Source organism: Nicotiana tabacum, chromosome 4 (assembly GCF_000715075.1).
Source record: "Nicotiana tabacum cultivar K326 chromosome 4, ASM71507v2, whole genome shotgun sequence".
NCBI classification, from domain to species: domain Eukaryota; kingdom Viridiplantae; phylum Streptophyta; class Magnoliopsida; order Solanales; family Solanaceae; genus Nicotiana; species Nicotiana tabacum.
Genome location: NC_134083.1, coordinates 67,952,904 through 67,966,908, shown reverse-complemented (window position 1 = coordinate 67,966,908; position 14,005 = coordinate 67,952,904).

The following is a 14,005-nucleotide window of genomic DNA, read 5'->3' as shown; positions in this document are numbered from 1 at the left end:
GGTAGCTTGGCATTCATTTCAGCAGAGGAGAGGCCACTAGCTTTGGACATTCAGTCCTTGGCCAACAAACATGTGAGGTTGGATATTTCAGAGCCCAGCCGAGTTCTTGCATGTGTTATTGCCCAGTCTTCACTATTAGAGCAGATCAAGGCTCAACAGTTTGATGATCCGCACTTGGCAGTTCTCAGGGAGACGGTACTACAGGGTGTTTCCAAGGAGGTTTCTATTGGCGAGGATGGTGTCCTACGACTACAGGGTCATCTATGTGTTCCTAATGTCGATGGCTTGAGGGAGATGATCCTAGAGGAGGCACACAGTTCTCGATATTCCATTCATTCAGGTGCTACGAAGATGTATCGGGACCTGAAACAACATTATTGGTGACGGCAGATGAAGAAAGACATAGTTGAGTATGTAGCTAGGTGCCTAAATTGCCAGCAGGTTAAGTCTGAGCACCAGAGACCAGGTCGCTTACTCCAGCAGATGACTATACTAGAGTGGAAATGGGAATGCATTACTACGGACTTTGTAGTTGGGTTGCCGCAGACTTTGCGGAAGTTCGATGCAGTTTGGGTCATTGTTGGCAGGTTGACCAAGTCAGCACACTTCATTCCAATTGCAACTACTTATACTTCAGAGAGGTTGGCCCAGATTTATATTCAGGAGATAGTTCGGTTGCACGGTGTGCCTGTTTTCATCATATCAGTCAGAGGCCCTCAGTTCACTTCGCATTTCTGGAGAGCCGTATAGAGTGAGTTGGGGGACCCATGTAGAGCTCAGCACTGCGTTTCATCTACAGACCGATGGGCAGTCAGAGCAGACAGTATAGATCTCGGAGGACATGCTCAGAGCATGTGTGATTGACTTTTGGGGACATTGGGATCAGTTCTTGCATTTGGCCGAGTTTGCTTACAACAACAGTTATCAGTCCAGCATCGAGATAGCTTCATTTGAGGCTTTATATGGTCGGTAATGTCGTTCTCCTATCGGGTGGTTTGAGCCCGGCGAGGCTAAGTTATATGGTACTGATAAGGATGCCTTGGAAAAGGTAAAGTTGATTTAGGAGCGACTTCGCATAGCACAGTCCAGACATAAGAGTTACGCTGATCAGAAGGCGCGTGATGTATCATTTATAGTAGGCGAGAAGGTTTTCTTGAAAGTCTCACCGATGAAGGGCATTATGAGATTCGGGAAGAAGGGCAAGTTGAGCCTAAGGTTTATAGGCCCATTTGAGGTGTTGGGGCGGGTTGGGGAGGTGGCTTATGAACTTGCTTTACCTCCCAGCTTATCAAGGGTTCATCCGATTTTTCACGTGTCTATGCTCCGTAGGTATCACGCCGACTTGTCGCATGTGTTAGACTTCGACACTATTCAGCTAGAAGAGAGCTTGGGTTATGAGGAGGAGCCAATTGCTATTGTTGCTAGACAGGATCGCCAGTTGAGATCCAAGAGGATTTTTGCGGTAAAGGTCCAGTCGAAGAGGCGACTTGGGAGTCCGAGGAGGACATGCGGAGCAGATATCCACACTTATTCAGCACTTCAGGTATCATTCTAAACCCATTCGAGGACGAATGTTTGTTTAAGAGGTGGAGAATGTAACGACCCGACCGGTCGTTTTAATTTCTAGAACCCCGTTCACCTAAATAAGACTTTCCGTACATGCTTTTACTGTTTTATGACTTGCAGGAATGGTTAGTTCGGGATTTGGAAGGGTTCGGGTTGAAATCGGAACACTTGGTTCCTTAAGGTTGGCTTAAAAGGCCAAGTTTGACTTCGGTCAACATTTTGAGTAAACGACCTCGGAATCGGGATTTGACGATTCCAATAGGTTCGTATGATGATTTCGGACTTGGGCGTATGTTCGGATCGGGTTTTGAATGACCCGGGAGCGTTTCGGCGCCTAATAATGAAAGTTGGTTCTTGTAGATTTTAAAAGTTCTTTAAATTTTTTGGAGCGGGTTTTGATGATATCGAGGTCCAAACAGAATTCCGAGACCGGGAATAGTTTCGTAACGTCATTTAAGACTTGCACGTAAAATTTGGTGTCATTCCAAGTAGTTAACATACGTTTCGGCGCATTAGAAGTAAATTGAAGAACTTGAAGTTCTTAAGTTTGATTCAAATGGTTTTGAGGTGAGATTCTTAGTTTTAATGTTGTTTCGGGCGTTCCAAGAGTTCGAGCGAGTCAGTTTTATGATTCCAAACTTGTTGGTATGTTCGTGCGGGGCCCCGGGGGCCCCGAGTGTCAATCGGACGAGGCTCGAACCAAGATGAGAAAATGGAGCAACAACTGATGCACCAGATCTGTCAGCCGTAGGTGCGAGCCCATAGGTGCGGGCCAAACCTCGCAGAAGCGGCCAAAGGAGGGTAGCCCAGGTTCTGCAGATGCGACACATCCTCCGCAGAAGTGCGTGCCCTTCCACAGAAGCGGTCCTAGCCGGCCCAGTGAATTCCGCAGAAGCGAGGGCGCAGGTACGGCCCTATAATTGCTGGTACAGAAACCGCAGGAGACGGTGAGCCTCATTTATTACGGGTTAGGACCACTTTTATCACATTTTCTTCCACTCTTGGGCGATTTGAGAGCTTCTAAGAAGGGGATTTTGACCTAGCGTTGTGAGGTAAGTAATTTCTTCTAAATATGAGTTTAGTACATATATTATGGGTAGATTTCCACATGAAAATTGGTAGAAATCATGGGTTGAGATGAAAAACTTAGGGTTTAATAAAAATGAGATTTTACCACAAAAATGATTGTGAAACTTAGTGAAAATCACATATTATGTTCCTAAGGTTATGGGTAACAACTTTCTTCAAAAAGTTTCGGAATCCGTGCGTATGGGCCCGGGGGTGAATTTTAGGAATCTTGCAATTTTGGTTGGGTAATCACTTTAATAGTGGAGATATGAACTTTTGAGCAATAGATTGATCGATTTTTATAATGTTTGGCTAGTTCCGTGTCGTTTGGCATCAAATTTGGAGGTTTGAGCGCATTCTTGAATTGGGAAATAAGCTTTGAGACGAGGTAAGTCTCTTTTCTAACCTTGTAAGAGGGAACTTACTCCATAGGTGAATTTATTAATATGTGTTATTATTTGTGGGGGCTATGTACACACGAAGTGACGAAAGTCCGTACGTAGCTACTATTCCTGTTTTTGTCCGGGTAGTTTTAGGTTTACACCATGCTTGTGGACACCGTTATTTGATTATATTTGTTAACTGTATCAAATGGAACTGAGTTGAGGATTTTTAAGGATTTAAAAGCTTCAAGTCGAACTGTCTTTATTTTGAAAAGAATCAAGGAAGGTTTATGATTTATTGATAAATTTATATTTGACCGCGTCGCATGTATGATTCACGAGCGGGGTAATAGATGCATCTACGGTTCGTGCCGTTCGACCCTCAGCAATGCACAGTTTACATTTATGTTGGATCGGGCCAAACATCCTTGGTGGTATTCGTGTGTGATAATAGAACTGGAAGTTCCTTTCATAATCGGTATAAATTCATTGTTTTTGTGATCATATGCTTTAAAGGAAGGAAGTGATTCAAGCTCTTAAATAATTCTAAAGACTTGTTCAGTTATTTCTTGTTCCGAGTCTTATTGTTGTATGTCATACTTAATTAGAATTTCATATTATCATGTTATTGGCCCTGGTAAGTGTCGGAGTCGACCCCTCGTCACTACTTTTTCGAGGTTAGACTAGATACTTACTGGGTACATATTATTTATGTACTCATGCTACACTTCTGTACTTAATTGTACAGGATCTGAGGCAGGTGTATCTGGTTACCAATCTAGTGCGCAGATTTGAATCCCATCTCGAGACTTCACGGTGAGCTGCCTTCCGAGCTGTTCTGCAGCAGCTGGAGTCTCCCTTATGTTTTATTTTTCTGTCTCTTTCATTTCAGACGGTAGGCTAGTGTCCTTTTGCATATTCTACTAGATTGCCCACATACTTATGATACCAGGTCTTGGCACACACGCTAGTAGACTTATGATTTTTGATTTGTTTACATGATTATGATTTGTACTCGATTGCTTCCGTTTAATTATGTCACATTCGCAAATCTCTAAATCTCTTTAATGAAGAAATGTTATCTACTTAGTACTTTATTTAAACGAGAAACCATTAGTTTGATCAGTGTTGGCTTGCCTAATAATGGTGTTGGGCGCCATCACGGCCTAAAATGGAATTGGGTCGTGACATTTGTATTCTTAAATATTTTCTTAGTTGTTGTTTAATAATTGGGTATTTTTCAATATTACACAAAAAAATAATAAAAAATTATATTTGAGTAAAAAAATAGTTCAAATATAATATAAAAATATATTATCGTGGGGGTATTATTTTTCTTAATTTCAACTCTTTATGCAGTCCATTTAATCTTACTTTTATTTTTTCTTAGTATTGGACATTATGGAGTGGTAATGTATTGCAAATACGGAGGATTCTTATAAAATTGATTTTATTAAACCTTCATATATATTTTTAATAATAATTTAATAGAAAAAATTTTATTAATTTAAAATCTTAAATATTAAAAATTAGCATAGCAGTTACTGTAGTCCAAAAATAGGTTATTGCAGTTATGTCATCTTCCTATGAGTTCTTCCGTTTAATAATTTAGGGTTATTTTGGTATATTAATATTGTATTTATGCTTTTATAATAATATAGGTTCTCTTTTTTCTAAATGAATTTAGACAATATAATGCATTCTCAAGTTAAATAAGTAATAGGACATTATAATATATTTTCAAATTAAATTAGTAATAGAAATTGTTAAGAAGTATATCCTAAAAGTAATAGGATTATATGACTAAAGATATTTACTTGTTCAACTTTATATGAATTAGACAGCCCGAAAGTAATTATACTAATAGAATTCCTAAAGGTAATTATGTAGCATTTCTAACGTATAGTTTTATATCCTAAAACTAATAGGATTATAAGGCTAATATCTAAAATTTCTGATTATGTCCTTTTATTATGAGTTATTATGCTTAATATTATAAGGTTATTTTTGTAAACCGACATTGTATTCATACTTTTATAATAATATAGATTAGTATACTATTGTAGACAATAAATTTGTGCCAAGAAAATAATCAAGACTGAAAAATATTGCAACAATCGTAGTATTTGATTTTAACAATATGAATGTACAATCTATATGAATCCTCTGATTCTTCTTTCCAATAGTAAATAAATTCAAAGGCCCTTGAGCTTGATCTTGAATCTATATTTGTTGCTACGAACGATGATCTTGGATTCAACTAGCATGAACTTTGATTTGAACTCGTACTCCTTGAATCTTAATTTGTTCTTCGTTCTTGAGTTTGAACTTGATTTCTTGAACTTGAACTTGATTGCTTGAAGCTTGAAACTTGTAGAGAATTTTGCGGCGTTTGATCCACGAGCTCTCTCTTGCTTCTTGTTATAACTTCTGGTCCCTTTTTGAGTTATGAATACCCCTATTTATAGTTGTGGGAGGAAAGAGTTGTGATGAGAACAAACTCTTTCCGACCAATCAGATTGAAGGGTGACAAGGTCGCATTTGATTGGCCAGAACATGTCACTTGAACATGTGGCGCGGTTCCATTGGCTTTTTAATTTGACTTGGCATGCCTTGTTATTTCGACACGTGGCATGATCATATTGGCTCTTCCGTTTGACTTGGCATGCCACGTCATTTGACACGTGATACCAAACTGGGCATCTAGGAAGATGACATATTGTGGCTAATGAAGTGGGATCATCATTTGTAGCCTAATTAAATGGGCTAGTCCAATCAATATTTATTAGACCCAAGTAATTAACCCAATTATATTAGCCCATAATATTTATTTGGACTAATATAACTTGAATTTAAAATATAGTCTATCTTGTTTTACGAATTTAAATCCAACAAAATTTAATTATCTACAAATGTCCCCTACTTCAAGACTTGTCGGGTACGTAATTTGAAGAGTAGGCTTGAAGTATAACTCGGTTCTCTTTTAGATTAATGGTAATCCATGCAATGCAATTTATACGGGGCAAAAAACATAAATAGACAAAATTTAAGAAATTTTTTCACATACGTAGCAGCAATAGGTATTTTACATACAAGGCAACTAAATATTTATATTCCTAGCAGAAAGCTTTAAACCCTTACCTACACTCACACATCTAAAGTGTTCATTTCCTTAAATATAAAATCAAAGGGTTTCAGTTTCCCATCTAATAATGAAATTGTCATTAATTATTATTTTATTGGTACTTTCTCTCTATTTCAATTATGGTAACGTTTTATTTGGTGGTATAACTATATTTTATTGATAAATGTGAATGCTTGTATAATAGTGCATGCTTGGATGAATAAGTGATATTTATAATATTTAGATATTATACATATTATATTATTTGTATAATACATTAATATTTATTTAATAAGTATATTATGAAATATAAATTAAATATTATTAGTATAAAATATTATTTTATTTGGATATACATAGTATATAATTCTTTTTCTCAATATGATAAATATATACGATGTATATTCGGAATATTAAATTTATAATATAAAATATACCAGATATTTATTGTATAGATGTTATATATTTAGAGCACATTGTAGTTGTTTAAATACTATATAGTATTACTATTATATATAAAGTATAAAAATGACTCATGAATGCTTCACCTTTAAAGCCTTTTATTTTATTTAGTGATTGAATTTTGTGGAAGGGAGAGAAAATAGTGAAAAGGAAAAGAAAATCATGGCATGAAGGATTCTTAAATTTATTATGACAAAATTATACTAAAAGAATAACATAAATCTTTAAATTTATTCTAGAAAGATGTGATGAATCTGTAACTCTTATATTCAAATATAAAAGAATATAAAATTATTAAATAAAAAATATGTGGTTATACAATGTACGTTTTATAAATATTTACTGAATTTAAGTTACATTACTTCATACATGCTTATAAATCTAAATGTCAAACAATTAAAAAATATTAAACTCCAAAAAAGTTGAATTTTTCATATTTTCATTACCATACAGATGAGAGAGAAACATTTAATAAGGAAGAAGGGAATAAAATTGTCACGACCAGAAATTTTCCAACGACGGAACCGTGATGGCGCCTAACATTTCACTTGCTAGGCAAGCCAAGGTTAGAGAATCATTAAACCAATTCTTTATTCCCATTCAATAATTAATAATAATTAACTAAAATAGAATATAATAAGTGCGGAATATCATAAAACTGTATTAATTACTACCACCCGGATCAGGAGTCACAATTCACGAGCATTCTAAAATTTACTACAAGTAATAGTCTGAATGAAATACAACTGTCTGAATGAAAGAAACAGTAGAACAGAAAAGATAGACGGGGACTTCAAGGTCTGTGAATGCTGACAGATCTACCTTGAGTTTCTGGACAGCGGACCAATAGCAAAATCTCGATCAACCCGAGCCGGTAACAAAATCTGCACAAAAAGTGCAGAGTGCAGTATCAGTACAACTAACCCCATGTACTGATAAGTGTCGAGCCTAACCTCGACGAAGTAGTGACGAGGCTAAGGCAAGGCACCTACAAATCAACCTGTGCAGTTTAACAATGTATATACAAATAACAGTAATGAAGAATTAGAGAGGCGATATCGGGAGGGGGAAACATGCTGGGGGAAATACGAGATAAAGAACTACAGCAGAATGATAACTGGAACAAACCAATATATTATGAATCAACAGGAACACGAATACAGTAAAGGCAAAATGCACGGCATTACCCTTCGTGCTTTTACTCTGAATCTCACCATAAAATCAATAGAAACGGCACGACATCACCCTTCGTGCATTAACTCTCATATCATGGCACGGCATCACCCTTCGTGCATTAACACTCACAATATGGCACAGCATCACCCTTCGTGCTTTTACACTCACAATATAGAACGACATCACCCTTCGTGCATTAACACTCACAATATGGCACGGCATCAGCCTTCATGCATTAACACTCACAATATGGCATGGCATCACCCTTCTGCATTAACACTCTCCCATACCATAATGCAATGAATAATTAACAACAGAGAGATAGAATAACAAGTACAAGCCTTACTTTAACATTTGGTTCCACAATACAAATCTCAACTTTGAAATAAATACTCAATTATCACCAGAAGATCCATAAACATGATAAGAACGATCAATTTGACAACACTAGTCTAAACACATAACAATTAGGCATAAGAAAGAGACAATAAAAGAAAAATGGGAGAAACACGGAAAAACAGGTAAATTGGCAGCGCATAAGTACTCGTCACCTCACATATACGCCGCTCATATGAATTTCACTTAGTAAATAATCTAAGGTTCCTAATTTCCTCAAGTCAGGGTTAGACACAACACTTACCTCGCTCTAAGGCCACTTAATTCTCAATCACAGCTTTTCCTTTGGAATTCACCTCCAAACCACTCGTATCTATTCAAAAATGACTCAATAATATCAAACATTGCTAAAGGAATCAATTATATTGCATAAATTAAATTTTCCAAATTTTCCTCCAAAAAGTCGAAAAATCTACTCCGGACCCGCTTGGTCAAAATTCGAGGTTCGGACCAAAATCTATTTACCCATTCACCCCCGAGCCCGAATATATAATTGGTTTTGGAATCTGACCTCAAATTGAGGTCTAAATCCCCAAATTTCCGAAATTTCTTGTTTCTACCCTAACCCCTAATTCTACCATGAAAACTCTAGATTTTAGGTTGATAATTCAAGAAATGTAATGGGTAATTGAAAGAAAATGGTTTAGAATCACTTACCAACACTTTGGGGAAGAAAATGACTCTTGAAAATCGCCTCCACCCTTTTGGTTCTTGAAAAATGTTGAAGAAATGGCTTAAACCCATATTTGATTCTGTTTTATGCACTAGGCGACAGTGTGAATCGCGTTCGCGAGGCCACTGTCGCATTCGCGAAGGGTACTGACTGCTAAGCCTTCGCGTTCGCGAGACCCTGCTCGCATTCGCGATGGTTACTCCCCCCCTAGCCTTCGCGTTCGCGAGGCATTGCTCGCCCCCCCGGTCCCCACATGCTTCGCGTTCGCGTTGAGCCGATCGTGTTTGCGAAGGGTAAATCCCCCATCACTTCTCGTTCGCGAAGAAGAAGTCTCAGCCTCACCAGTTTACTCTTCGCGTTCGCGAGAGGACCTTCGCGAACGCGAAGAAGGATATGCCAGACACCAGAATCTGCAGAAAATCAGATATTTTTCCCAAGTCCAAAACATCCCGTGGCCTATCCGAAACTCACCCGAGCCCTTGGGGCTCCAAACCAAACATGCACACAAGTCTAAAAACATCATACGGACCTGCTCGTGCGATCAAATCACCCAAATAACACCTAGAACTCCGAATTTAGCACCAAATCAAATGAAATTCTCAAGAACACTTTAAAAATTCTATTTTCTCAACTAGTCGTCCGAATCACGTCAAATCAACTCCGTTTCTCACCAAATTTCACAGACAAATCTTAAATATCATAATGAACCTGTACCTGGCTCCAGAACCAAAATACGAACCCGGTATTAACAATGCCAAACATCAATCAATTCTTAAAAATAAATAATTTTCAGACTTTTATTTTTTTTCAAAAATTCACAACTCAAGCTATAGACCTCCGAATTCGATTCTGGGCATACGCCCAGGTCCCATAATTCGATACGGACCCACCGGGATCGTCAAAATACAGATTCGGGCCCGTTTACCAAAAATGTTGACCAAAGTCAACTAAAATTAACTTTTAAGGCATAAATTCTTATTTTCATCAATTTTCAACATAAAAGCTTTCCGGAAACATGCCCGGACTGCGCACGCAAATCAATGAGGGTAAAAATGAGTTTTTAAGGCTTAAGAGCACAAATTTGAGTTCTAAAACATAAGATGACCTTTTGGGTCATCACATTCTCCACCTCTAAAACAACCGTTCGTCCTCGAACGGACATAGAAAAGTACCTGGGCTGGTGAAAAGGTGGAGATATCTACTCCGCATATCGGACTCGGACTCCCAAGTAGCTGCCTCAATAGGCTAACCTCTCCACTGCACTCGAACTGAAGGGTAACTTTTTGATCTCAACTGGCAAACTTGCCGGGCCAAAGTAGCCACCGGCTCCTCCTCGTAAGTCAAATCCTTGTCCAACTGGACAGAGCTAAAATCTAACACATGGGACGGATCGTCGTGATACTTTCGAAGTATTGATACATGAAATACCGGATGAACCGTTGATAAACTAGGTGGTAATGCAACCCTGTAGGCTACTTCTCCCACCCTTTCAAGAATTTCAAAGGGTCCTATATACCTAGGGCTCAACTTGCCCTTCTTTCTGAACCTCATTAAACCTTTCATAGGTGAAACCTGAAGCAATACTGTTTCTCCAACCATGAATGCAATACCACGAACTTTACGGTCGGCATAACACTTTTGCCTAGACTGAGCTGTGCGAAGTCGATCTTGAATAACCTTGACCTTATCCAAGGCATCCTGTACCAAATCGGTACCTAACAATCGAGCCTCTTCCGGTTCAAACCATCCAACTAGCGAACGGCATTGCCTTCCGTATAATGCCTCGTATAGAGCCATCTGAATGCTCGACTGGTAGCTATTATTATAAGCAACCTTTGCAAGTGGCAAGAATTGATCCCAAGAATCTCCAAAGTCTGTAACACAAGCGCGAAGCATATCTTCCAATATCCGAATAGTGCATTTTGACTGTCCGTCTGTCTGTGGATGAAATGTTGTACTCAACTCAACCCGCGTGTCCAACTCATGCTGTACAGCCCTCCAGAAGTGCGAAGTGAACTACGTATCTCGATCAGAAATGATAGACATGGGCACCCCGTGAAGGCGGACAATCTCACGAATGTAAATTTCATCTTACCTCTCTGAAGAATAGGTAACTGGCACTGGAATGAAATGTGCTAACTTGGTCAACTTGTCCTTAATGACTCAAACTGTGTCAAATTTTCTCTGAGTCCGTGGGAGCCCAATAACAAAATCCATAGTGATACGCTCCCACTTTCATTCAGGAATTTCTATTTTCTAAAGCAAACCACCAGGTCTCTAATGCTCGTACTTAACTTGCTGACAATTCAGACACCGAACTACATATGCAACTATATCCTTCTTCATTCTCCTCGACCAATAATGTTGCCGCAAATCTTGATACATTTTGGTGGCACCTGGATGAATAGAATACCTGGAACTGTGGGCCTTTCCCACAATTAATTCACGAAGCTCATCCACATTAGGCACACATATATGACCCTGTATACGCATAACTCCATCCTCTCCCACAACAACCTGTTTGGCATCACCGTGTCGCACTGTGTCCTTAAGGACAAGTAAATAAGGATCATCATACTATCGCTCTCTAGTGCGCTCATATAAAGAAGCCCGAGCGACTGTGCAAGCTAGAACCCAACTGGGTTCTGAAACATCTAACCTCACAAACTGATTAGCCAAAGTCTGAACCTCTACAGCTAACGTCCTCTCACCAACCAGATTATACGCAAGGCTGCCCATACTCATAGCCTTTCTACTCAAAGCATTAGCCACCACATTGGCCTTTCCGGGGTGATACAAAAATGGTGATATCATAGTCTTTCATCAATTCCAATCATCTTACCCGCCTCAAATTGAGATCTTTTGTTTGAACAGATACTCTAGGCTACGATGATCAATGAATACCTCACATGGCACGCCGTAAAGATAGTGCCTCCAAATCTTCAGTGCGTGAACAATGGCTGCCAGCTCTAGATCATGAACAGAGTAATTCTTCTCGTGAACCTTCAGCTGCCGCGAAGCATATGCAATAACCTTGACACCCTGCATCAATACCATACCCAAACCAATATGAGATGCGTCACAATATACTATATAAGATCCTGAACCTATGGGTAACACCATTACCGGTGTCATAGTCAAAGCTGTCTTGAGCCTCTGGAAGCTCGCCTCACACTCGTCTGACCACCTGAACGGGACACCTTTCTGGATCAGCATGCTCAATGGGCTTGCTATAGATGAAAACCCTTCCACGAACCGACGATAATAACTTGCTAAACCCAGGAAACTCTGGATCTCTATAACTGAAGTAGGTCTAGGCCAATTCTGAACAACTTCAATCTTCTTAGGATCCACCTTTATGCCTTCTGCCGATACAACATGCCCCCAAAAAGGCAACTGAGTCTAACCAAAACTCACATTTTGAAAATTTGGCATATAACTAATTATTCTTCAAAGTCTGAAGCACACTCCGAAGATACTGCCCATGCTCCTCTCGACTGCTGGAGTAAATCAAAATATCATCAATGAATATAACCACAAAAGAACCCAATTACGGCTTGAACTCCTGATTCATCAAATCCATTAGTGTTGCTGGGGTGTTGGTAAGCCCAAATGATATTACTAGGGATTCGTAATGCCCATACCATGTCCGAAAAGCTGTCTTAGGGACATCAAATTCCCTAATCTTCAACTGATGGTAACCAGACCTCATAATTAGTTACCCAAATTAACGAGTCATATTTAACACCACCTGGGCGGGCACCTATCTCGTAGGTTAAAACTCAATAATTACAACACGAATTTGGCAAGTATGCATAGAGAATTTCATACAAGAATTTTCAATTAGGCCTAACAGGCATGACTCCCCTATTATTGCTATAGTACAACTTTAATTTCACAAGGGAGAACTTAAACAAAAGAACTTTGCTCACAAGGATCTCATCCTTATATAACTTCCACCGCAACTCGCAGCCCGGTTAAACATATCAATTTATATTAAAGTGTGAGGATCTCGACCTCAGTTCCGAATCACAAGTAATATGCACATCGTGCCAATCAAAAATTTCCATTTTCTTCTTTAAAAAAAATTTCGGTTACACCAAATCACAATGCATAATGAACTCCACACTGGTAGGGCATATAATTCACAATTTGTAATTAATTATCCGGAAATTACATCAAAACTTACCGAAATGGGTAACAGAAAGTCACCTTTAGCCTCACAGCTCTTATTAGTGACCAACATGGAATGATAGGCGTAGTTATCTCCATAGAACCTCCCAACAGGAGTAAACACATAAGTAGATTATAGAATCACGAAGCTCACTCATAAGTGGAGCACAATAGGAGGACTCGTTTCGATACTCATAACCGAATCAAGTTAAGGAAATTAATCCTTTATATTAAATCGAAGTCATACCTGTAACGACACCATCTGATGTAGCGACCTCCGCCATACCATAAAATAAATATAGCAACGGCTGGGTCTCCACCTCTAAGACGCCTTCTACCCACCTGTCCTCCACCCTTAACTGATCGTGTGGGTGGTGTAGTAACTGCATTGGGGCACGTAGCCTGAGTGCTTTGATGAAATATATCTCTCCTAAGTTTGGGACAATTTTCTCATGATGTGCCTGGTGTCACAACCCCTTTGCGGCTTTGGCTGCTCATATTGAGTCTGTGCCAGATAACTGGAATAACCATTTGTTGGAACTCATGTCAGTGGTGCATTAAAAGAACTTACTGGAGCACCCCGGGTAATCCAATGTGCGGATTGGGCTGGCCGACTGCCCGAGCCCCTGCCATAATGATTTTTACCTGCAGAGTAGAATCCACTGAATCCCCCAGAACTTCGAGACGTCTTGGTCTCCTTATCTTGGTAATTTCTACCACTAGCGGAAATGAAGTAGTAGCCTATAGCTCCCGAGTCATACAATATTTTACGATTATAATTGGGTCCTTCAATGATTCTATGGACTCGCTCTTTGGTTGTGGGAAGCAAAGTAGGAATATGACGGGCTAACTTATTGAACCTGATGGCATATTATGACACCGTCATGGTGACCTGACGCAACCGTTCAAACACTATGCGCCACACATTATGGAGAGTCTGGGAACAAACTTTTTCAAAAGCTTTTATGAGAACTGAGCCAAGTG